Source organism: Haliotis rufescens, unplaced genomic scaffold, assembly GCF_023055435.1.
Source record: "Haliotis rufescens isolate VD_foot unplaced genomic scaffold, xgHalRufe1.0.p SCAF_16, whole genome shotgun sequence".
NCBI lineage: Eukaryota > Metazoa > Mollusca > Gastropoda > Lepetellida > Haliotidae > Haliotis > Haliotis rufescens.
Window position 1 is genome coordinate 6,139,590 of NW_025963846.1, and position 11,495 is coordinate 6,151,084.

Consider the following 11,495-nt stretch of genomic DNA (forward strand, 5'->3'; position numbering starts at 1 on the left):
CTTTGTTCATTTCCTGTCACGTGTGTCAAATGCGAGGATCGATGCTCATGATGTCAACCACTGGCCTGTCTAATCCAGACTCGATTATTTACAGACCTGGAGTATAACTGGAGTGTTGCTCAGTGCCTCGTTCAAAAACAAACAACAATCAGCCTGCACACATTTGTAATCGTACTATAACAATATTCTATATTATCGTGTTTAACTCAAAATAATGCTTTCTGTTTTGTATACATAAAATCATGAACTCAGACATAAACTCTTGACATACAACCAGTAATAAACATATATCGGAAAAAAGTTTCTGTTTTTCATTTATTAATCGTTGACTAACTGTTGGAGCCAAATGTTGATAAAATAACAGAAATTTCAGAATTGATTAGATATGATTCCAGACAGAACCGTTGGAGTGGAAAGAAAATCGGGACATGCCAAGACACAGTTAGGACTTTAAGCTAAGATCCCGGGTAGACAGCCATAGAAGAAATGTCAGACAATTGGAAAATAACTTGAAATAAAAAGCGTAATCACTACTTCATGTATGTACACAAATTTGAAGACGCCATTCCTGTCATGTGCTGTTCATTTTAATCAATTGAGGAAAAGTTTGGCATCAATACAATATATTTCACATCCCTGTTTGACAAAAGTTGAATGCCTTCCTGTTATTGCAGATTACATGTGTGGTAACAGGTTTGATACCAGCAACTAGTGAATGTTATCTACATCATCATATGAGCTACATTCACTGACGGTTTTATGTTTTCCTCCTTTATGAATACTCAATATACGCCGGCCTTTATATCAACGGAACGTGACAGTATCAAACACTGGTACTATGTGTACGCTATTTTCTACAACCGCTGTCCAAGAAATGACACGGCAGGGGAAACCGCAGTGTTAGTCAAACACTGTACCAATATGGGGAATCGAACCCAAGCCTTCGGCGTGACGAGCAAACAATTTACCCACTTGACTACCCCATCTTACCCCACCCCGTGCTCGAGGAGAGACTCCTAGGTACCGTAGTAGAACAGTCTAGTGGCGATGATGGAGCTCGGTCGCGTCCATGACAACATCCATGTTCTCATGGGTACACAATTAAGACCAATGCTGACTTTATTCCATGATAAAAGCATCTTGTTTTCTATTGTCATTCCCCGCCACATGTTTTCCCCCTTTCGCAATACGCCGTTTCTGATTTACCGACTCAATAACATTTATACAATGAAATACTGACCCTGATAAATGTATGACACACAACCATTAAAAAAAATGTAACAAGCGTTAGTTCCGCGTCACGAATACATGTGTTGCAGATAACGAACTGTGGGCGCCGTGTTTGCTGACATAACGAGATTCCTGGAGCGTTGTGGAATATCATCATCATCGATTTGAAAACCGTTCTTTGAAGATATCCTAGTGCCAGAACGTAATCAGTATATTAAATAATAGCCGTGTTACTATGGCGTCCTTGACCTTTGCCTGGGTAACTGTGATCTGTCTTCAGCTGACACAAGGTGAGAATCTTGGTTTTCAGAGAGAACTCGAATGCCCTTTTTTCAAGTTCACGTTTATGTCAAGCACGAATGTCGTTGAGTTTCAAAAGTCATTGGGGGGCACGGGTGGTCCAGTCGTCTAAGGCGTCGCGATTCGCTGTGCGGAGTTCGAATACCGGTTCGCCCCGATTATGTTTCAAGGTTTGTCAGCACCATATCCGTGCTCGTGGGTTTCACCGAAGTGGTAAACGTCTGAGGCCTGAATCACTTCGGGCATTCCTCCTACATTAAGCTGACACGCCGCGATGTAACTGTAATACTGTTAAAAGCAGCGTTAAAATTCACTTTACTCTCTCACTCAAAACTCAATGACATATATCTTTCAATCTCAGTATTTTACTGAGGATGAAAAAATGGCATTACATGTTACATTTTCCAGGAATTTTGAGATCGCCTAGGATCACTGATTGATAGTGTTTAATAAACACATACTTATGATAAGTTGTCAGAGTCATAAAAAGGACTACTTTTGGCAGAGAGTACTTATGATTACGGAATAGTTTGGTCACTTTAATACAGGAAAACCCATATAGCACATGTAACTCAAATATGTACTAGTGTATGACATCAACACATTTGATAACATTATATTCATGATCACATTCTGTGAGGCATGTAACAAACCTGTGTACCATGGGCTGATACCCGGATGTTGTCAAACAAGTTGACACATATGCCAATATTCACGATCATACACTACATTGTAGAGAAATGACGTCATGCATATATCTAGGGGGAGCCATGAAGAATGGTCAGACTAGTAGGCTCCGGTGTTATAAGACTAATTGAAAGAGTTGAATCCAGCGCGTCATATTTACTGCCGCCATAGATATATGTTTCAAATTCCCGGTGTCATATAAATCATAGTCTGTTATCCATAAAACAGAACACACAACTGACAATGTAGAAACGGCCGGAATCAATGTGTCCTTGGGTATTCTTAGTGGGAACAAAATAAAAAGTTTTTCTCCCGCATGCTTGAATAACATTAACTTTTATATGTGGACTAATGTTATTTATGGTTCCTCCTAACGTCAATGTACCAAGGGGACGGTGGGGCTGCCCATTGGTTAAAGCCTTCGCTCGTCACGCCGAAGACCCGGGTTCGATTCCCAAAATGGGTATTATGTGTGAAGCCCATTTCTGTTGTCCCCCGCCGTAAAAACCATGATACTAACTCACTCACTCCATGCACCAGTTGCACTGAAATGCTCTGAAAATGAACAGCTGCTGCAAGTTCAAGAACTGCGTCTGAAGAGATTTGGTCATAGATAATTTCAATATTGCTCATCATCATTGTGGGACAAATTGCAATCAGATCCACCACTGTTACCACGCCTCTCATTGTGGACGGATAGGTCTTCAGCAACCCATGCTTGCCGTAAAAGGCGACTATGCTTGTCGTAGGAGGCGACTAACAGGATCGGGTGGCCAGGCTCGCTGACTTGGTTGATGCATGCCATCGTATCCCAGTTGCTCATCTACATGCCCGATGTCCTGTACATCTCAGAACAGAATACTGTATAATTCACTGCCTTATTTGTGTTAATGATATGAAGAAGTCTTTATTTGTACCAAGGCCACTGGCCCATATACAATACATACATTTGAAATAGTGTGGTACATGAAAAAAGGTAATGTCAGGTACAAATTTACAGGTTTACAGGCTTTTCATAATTACGTCTTCTTTCATAGCTGTAATACAGGTATTTACATAGTTTTCCAAGTAATTGTTTACACGAAGATGACAGTAGCGTTTTAAATGTATGCATATTTGGATTATGGCAAAATGTTGTTGGTAAATACAGATGTCTAATATCGTTGTAATATTCACATTCTAAAGTAAAATGATATTCATTCTCTATACTTGTTTCACATATGGGGCAGAGTCGTAAACGTAAGTCAATATCAGCCCATCTACCTTCGTTTACCTTAAGTCTTAGTAGCCCGGCTCTAAGCCTTATCGGGGGCACGGGTGGCCCAGTCGTCTAAGGCGCCGCGATTCGCTGTGCAGAGTTGCGACCCTTGGGCACGCCAGAAACCTATGATTGTTGGTTCGAATCCCGGTTCGCACTGATTATGTTTCTAGGTTTGTCAGCACCATACCCGTGCTCGTGGGTTTCACCGAAGTGGTAAACGTCTGAGACCTGCATCACTTCGGGCTTTCCTCCCACATTAAGCTGTCATGCCGTGATATAACTGGAATACTGTTAAAAGCGGCGTTAAACCCAACTCACTCACTCACTCTAAGCCTTATCAAAACATTTCGATATTTCAGTAATAATTGAAAGGTATTTTTCTGGTTCCAGGAGACTTTTAAAATCTTTATACAGAATGTACCTAGAACTAGCCTTGATAGTACTATTCCATGATTGGTAGAACATATTTATCAAAACGTTTTTAAATCTATTCATGAATGATGGTTTGTCGCCAACAGTTTGACTGAGCCAAACTATCCGTGAGAAAATAATATGGAACGAATAGAAGAAGCATATACGACATAAGCATATTATAAGATTTTCTTGGTATCCTATCTTCGTCCATTTCAATCAGTTTTAGCCAATACTTTACAGAACCACACATAGCATTTACATGGAGTGGGTACCGACCGCATTCCCCATACACAATAGCATTTGGGGTTTGCAAACCAACGTTAAGAAACTTCTTACAAGCCATAATATGCACTTGTTCTATTTTTTCAAATCTGTCTACGCCCCATATTTCCGCACCATATAAAAGAATAGGTTGAATCTGAGTATCAAATATTTTAAAGAAAACTGAAGTGTCAACAAAACCAATCTTCCGTAGATTGCGAAATATTTCCATTAAAGCTCGTTTACCCCTTGATGCTAGATCTGAAACACATTGGTTCATGTTTGATGTATATGAGAATACAAACCCAAGATATCTATAGGAGTTGGCGGTTGAAATACGTTTGCCTTTATAGAACCATTTCTCATGAACAGATAACCGCCCTCCTCGTCTAAATACAACAACACTCGTTTTATCTAAATTAACCGTTAATCCATGTGAATCTGCAAAGTTATCAAGAATATTAAGTTGGTTCTGTAAACCAGTTACTGTGTCAGAGACAAGAATAACATCATCGGCAAACTATAATAATAATATTTCAAACAAGTCAGGAAATAATTGTACGCCGTGTTTCCCATGTGATGAAACATCATTTGACAGTTCATTGATGAAAAAGGAAAATAATAGAGGGCTTAATATACAGCCTTGTTTAACTCCGTTAGGACAATCAAAATATTCTGTATAAATGTTATCATTACATCTCACACACGCTTTAACGGAGGCATAGATTCCCTTAAGTGCTCTCATCATCTTTCCACCCAAGCCTACATCGTGCAGACACTCCCATAGTTTAAGATGATTTACTGAATCAAACGCTTTTTTAAAATCCACAAAAGCAACGTATAATTTCCCTTTTCTTTTCGATAAACATTTGTTAACAATTGCATTCAACGTGAATATGTGGTCAGCAGGAGAATATCCCTGTCTAAAGCCTGCTTGTGTCTCGGGTAATTAACTTCTTATATTAGCCCAGTTTGTAAGTCTAGAGTTTAAGACACTTGTGTAAACCTTACTAATTGTACACAATAGAGATATCCCTCTAAAGTTATCAGGATTATTTTTGTTACCTTTCTTATGTAGTGGAAGGATTATAGCTCTCGTCCAGTTCTGAGGGAATAATCCAGAATCAAATAACTTATTGAACAAATTTCGTAGGAAAGGAGTTATTACATTTTCACAACATTTTAACATTTCATGAGTATTCTATGAAAGCTGACTGGCCATTCTAACCAACGAGGGAGCGAGGTCCGAGGTAGGACATGTATATGTTAGAACAGGGGTGTTACGATAGGCCTCCATATTGTGTTATTACACCTGATCACGAGACCACTGACCTATGAACTGTCTATTTGAATTGTTTTTAGAAAATGTAATAATGTAGAATTATCAAAACGTCTGCTAACATGATTAACAAATGGTTGACTGCGTCGTAAGAAATACTTCTCACAATGTAATTTTCAAAGGTAGCTTGTGCACCGTCAGTGGACCCCAGCGTTTATACCACCTAACTGCAGGAATCTCACTTATCATTAGAACAGTACTTGCTCCGAGTCTGTTACTCTCTTCCGTTGGAACAGTTCCTACAACTATTAGTTGATCACTTAAACACTATATGTTTTTGTAATCTCCAGCAAACCCGATGTCCTTTCTTCATATTTAATGTAAACTTAATTCTAATTCTGTTTACTTGAACCCATAGCGACATCGACAACAACATTGAGAAGTACGATCCCGTCACCAGCAGCAACTGTAACCACACCACCGCGAATAACGACAGCATCTCCCACGACGCTAGATATGGCTACATCAAGAACTACGACTATATCGACCACAACATCGGGGAATCAGGCAGCACACTCTTCATCAACGTCACGCATGCCTAATAATTCAACTCAAGATAATACAGGTATGTGGACAAATATAAAGTCCTGGCGTCCGTTCCACAAAGCTATCGTAGCGCTCATGTTATCGTTACTCCCATACTTTAACATAGACTTACGATTGACGTTACGTTACGATCGCTTTGTGAAACAGGGTCCTGGGCTTTTCTAATCACTGACATATCAATAATTGAAGCTCCCTCTCGGTGTCGAGAATTCAGATTATACTGAAATGTTGTTCAGAACTACAGTCCACCCCTCTCATCTTGGAAGGATTATTTGAAACCCTATCATTTGAAACACCACTATCCAGTTTCAGTGAACTTTGATCAGCGCCACTTGGCAATATGTGTGTAGATCCGAGATCTTTCCCTTGGATAATGGAATCTGTCACACTATCTTGCGAGGAGGGTCGGCTGGTTCTCGCACAGTTTGGCTGGCTAGGCTCAACATCAGCTCAGGGCTATTGTCCCTCTACATGGAGCATAGAACAGAATACTGTATAATATTTAGCCTGATTTGTGTTAACGGGTATCATATGAAAGCGTTACGTTTAAAGCGTTTAGGACAAGATGCCTGGCCATTCAAACCATCAACCTTACTGAGGCAGTGGGGTCCTAGGTAGGCACTGCACTTGTCCAAAAAGCTGTCATACTCCATTTATATGTTAGAAAATAGGCGCTACGATGAGACCATAGCACAGTCTCCACAACGCATGTCCTGTTGAGGCGGTGGAGCAACCGACTGATTTCGGCGTCACCCCGAACGCCAGGGGCCGTTCCCCACTGTTTAAAGTCCATTCTTGTATGGTTGTAAGAAGAGTAAAACATATTCATCTTCTCACATCTGTCATGTCTATCTTCACTTTCAACATCAGTGCAAACTACGGTCCCGTCGCCAGAAACCACTGTATCTCAACCACCGGTTATAACGACTGCATCATCAACGGCATCAGTGACGTCTACCACAAATACATACGTCCACGCTATCAGCAGCCAAGATGACCGCTGGCACAAGCCACATCACACCGACGGCGACGTCAACACACGCTCCATCATCGTCATACATGCATAATAGTTCAACCCAATATAACACAGGTGTGCAGTAAACATACAAAATACTGGGTTTTGAAATCACTGACGTCTCTTCTGAAACATCCTCTCGGTGTCAAGAGTTCGGGTTATTCTGAAACATACACATATTGGGACGGTGGAATAGCCGACTGGTCAAAAGGTCATGTCGATCCCCAGTGGCCATTCCTCACATTTTAGGTTCCTTCTTGTATGGTTGGAAGCGTTGTAAAGCCATATTAATACTCACCTATCACATCTATCATGTCCAGCTTTAATATTTTCACTTTGATTGGGTTATTTCAGAGACTGGTGGCATCGATGACGCTCTTCTCATCACCTTGTTCTTAGTGACCGTCGTCGTCATTGTCATCGTTATATGTATAACAGCAGTTATCATCACTCTCATCAGGTACAGACTCGCACTCTGATTGTCTAGCACCGATCACGCTCTTCATATTTGTATCTAGATCTACCATTCGCAATCAACTAAAATGTCAGGACGGGTGGTACTGGGGTGTCGCTGTCATCATTGCAGAATTCCGTCCCTTAGATGTGCTAGGATTCGACCCGTTTATTATCCTTGGTTAATCAGCACAAACTGTCTCATTGGTTGCCTGTTTTTGGTAATATAAATGGATTAATTTGGGGGTGGATGGTGGCAACTATAAAGGTTAAGGATCTATCGAAGTAACCAGATACACTTTCAATGTCTGCGTCCTGTATGAGAGAAATACTATATTATATAATTAAGACATACAGCAACAACACATTTATAGTGAGTGAGTTTGGTTTAACGCCGCTTTTAAAAGTATTCCAGTTATATCGCGGCGTGACAGCTTAATGTTGGAGGAAAGCCCGAAGTGATGCAGGTCTCAGACGTTTACCACTTCGGTGAAAGCCACGAGTACGGGTATGGTGCTGACAAACCTAGAAACATAATCGGGGCGAACCGGGATTCGAACCCACAATTATAGGTTTCTGGCGTGCCCAAGGGACGCAACTCTGCACAGCGAATTGCGGCGCCTTAGACGACTGGGCAACCCCTGCCCCCAACACATTTATAAACACATAGAGAATTGTTCAACCTCGGCGTGATACATACGCTACCACTGTGTTCGGAGACTGTTGTCGTCACAAGTGTCAAGTTTCCTTGTAACCATTAACCGAGTTTGGTTAAATTGTGCATTTTCCCGTAAGTATTGTACCAAGTTCGTGGTGGTATATGTGTTATACAAGTACCTGTGAATCTGATTTGCCAATCTTATTTCAGAATATAATTAATATGTATTTCGAAACATTTTTTAAACTATAAACATGTTCAAACGCGTTTAAATTCTGAACATGTTTAGATTATGGGGATGTTGTGTTGAGGTGGCCCCATGGTGTTTAGGCTGTGAGACGATTGCTCATTTCATAGGTTTAGACCTAAATGCGTTCAGACAGAACGCTCCAAATGTGTATTCCGTGTGGGATTTAAACAAATTCCTAATCATGTTTAAATCTAAACATGTCTGGTGTGTATTTACATTTAAACACATTTTTTACAGTGTACATGGACAATCTTCCGGTTTTTTATAACGCAAACCGGACGTTATAATGTGTTCAATATTATAGGAGACAAAGGACCAGGAACTCGAAGGACAATCTTCCAGAACCTCGCTACGCCAGCTTTGTGCCTCCAGATGAAGCAGAGGGCTACCGAACACTTGATCGTGCTGTGTGCAAGAACGAATTCCTACATCTTGAGGAACGCAATACTTGTGAAACTGAAGCTGAACCACACTGTGATAGACTGGAGGTCGAGTTGACAGAAGATGATTACACAACCATTGACGGGGTTGCAGCAGTGTAGTATATCCAGTGAATGGTAGCGAAGGGAGTATTGTATATTTGAAGTGAGCTTATATGGTCCGATGGGCCTTCCATTCCGGACGGCAACTGTTGATTTGTTTGTTTGTTTGTTGTTTAACGCCACACCCAGCAATATTACAGCTATATGACGGCGGTATGTCAATAATCGAGACTGGACCAGACAATCCAGTGAGTGACATCATGAGCATCGATCTACGCAAGTGGAATACGATGACATGCATCAACCAAGTCAGCGAGCCTGACCACACGAACCCGTTAGTCGCCTCTTACAACAAGCATATTTTTTACGGCAAGATTGGGTTGTTGAAGAACTATTCCACCCCAGATCTTCACGGGTCTAGGCAAATGTTGAGATAGTCTGTTTATAATAACTTATTAACGGAGCGTTGTTATCCGTTTTGGCTGTACATGCATTGCATACATACCCTGTGCTATAACTTCAGATAACCAGATACATGTTATGTCACAATGCAAATGAGGTCACCTGGTAGGAACTACTTGTAGTTAGCTCCATAGAATGATGCGATGCATCAAAGACTACCGCGTAACGTTCAAAGATTTTTATGGAGCTGTCCCGATGTGTGCGTACATATGTATATCAGCACTCATGATATATATAAATGAGGCAGTTCACTCAGGCATTGTATTCCTACTCGGTTGCTATAGTTACTTAGTGACCTCTGAGGCTTGTCGACGAGTGCTGATGCATTGATATCAATACACATGGGTGAGATTCTATGTATCATCCAAAACAACATCCTTCTTCTTTCAACTGTTTCAATTTGTAAACAGTCACAACCAGTATCTTGAGTGTAAACATCACAGCTAACCTGCTTCGGTGACGTCATTTGATTGTGACATCATGGTAACAATGGCATCACAATGATCTGCAAAGCATGTCTGGAAGTCTGGGTCTCCGGACAAATTGGCTACGGACAAACGAGATGCCACTCGACTGTTTTCATCTCTCTGTTTTCATTGTCAGTGTAAAACCAGGTAGTCACAGTTGATTAATAAACATACCATTCACATAAACGTAATACATTATAGTGGACCTCATAGAGATTCATGCGTCTTGTCTGATTCAGGATTATGGTTTTATTTCTATGTGAGTGAGTGAGTATGTGTGGTTCTACGTCGCTTTTAGCAATGTCACGGCGGGGGACACCAGAAACGGGCTTCACACATTGTACCTATGTCAGACTGGAACCCGGGCTTTCGGCGTGACGAGCGAACGCTGTAACCACTAGGCTACCCCACCGCCTCTGTATTTGTGTATATACATATTCTCTCTTATTCCTGTGTACCGCTTGAGGGGCATAGGGCCTTCACAACAGGTCTCCATCTGTTTCAGGCTTGTGCTCTTCGTTTTGTTTCTCCCCATGACATATAGATTGATCTCAGTTCAGATTCCAGGGTTCGTCGCCAGGATGTTACGGGTCTTCCCCTCTTTCTCTTGCCTTGTGGGCTCCAGTCGTGTGCTTGTCTCGCGATGTTTCCTTGCGGCCTTCTTAGGATGTGACCTATCCACCGCCATTTCCTTTTCTTGATGGTTTCTATTATTGGAGCTTGGTTTGTTCTGTTCCAAGGATCCTGGTTTGATAATTTCTCTCAGGCCATCTTATTTTAGCAGTTGTCTGAGGCATTTGTTGATGAAGACTTGGAGGTCATGATCTGTCTTCTTTGTTTGTTTCCATGTCTCAGATCCGTAAAGCAGGACAGATTTGACGTTGGTTTCAAAAATCCGCAGTTTGGCTCTCAGAGTGATGTTTGTATTCTTCCATATTGGTCTTAAGGTGACAAAAGCGTGCCTTGCTTTTCCAATTCTGGCTCGGATGCCTTCGTTTGCTCCGCCTGTATTCGTCACTACACTCCCCAGATATGTGAAGCTGCTGACATCTTCGATACACATTAATGTTCTCTATATGTTTTTATTTGTGCTCGTTTACATTACAAAACAGAATAAATCACATATTTTACATGTGTGCTGTGTTCCTTATAACTTATAAGACAGCTGGTAAAGTGATGAAATGAATAAAGCTGTCTCTCATTTACAGAGAACCACACTGTTAGGAGAAAAAGATAACAGAGGAGATGTTTTAAAAAAAAATCTTATTCCAGTTTTAAAGTATAAACAGTGTACCGGTGTATAATTTGGTTGAATGTTGATCAAATCAAAATTTGAAAAAAAGTTTCAAATTCTGTTCAGCCATGTTTATGTTCTTGGCACAGGGAAACAACAATAGGCTGGCTATACTTCACATGCTATGACAATATATATATTTATGTCTCCCCTATAGATAAACAAGGGATAAATATCTTTATCAGATATAGTGCTCTGTGAATGTTATCTACATTGCACAATCAAATCCTGTTTTAAAAAAAACCCATTGCACTCAGTTGTTCAACAGGAAGAAACCTCAATACAAAGAGACCCTACATATATCAGGCCACAATTGATGTGCCATTGCTAAAGTCAGTTAAACCAGTTTGGTTCACGTCGTTTTGAACAATATCAC

General features: G+C 40.8%; 1 long non-coding RNA gene across 1 annotated transcript; it reads left to right on the forward strand.

Annotated features, from left to right (window-relative positions):
- The first annotated feature begins 5,958 nt into the window (after positions 1 to 5,958).
- Positions 5,959 to 8,805, forward strand: LOC125380991. Its single transcript, XR_007221569.1, has 3 exons — positions 5,959 to 6,057; positions 7,408 to 7,513; positions 8,719 to 8,805. It is a non-coding gene; the product is annotated as an uncharacterized LOC125380991 (long non-coding RNA).
- Positions 8,806 to 11,495: the final 2,690 nt, after the last annotated feature.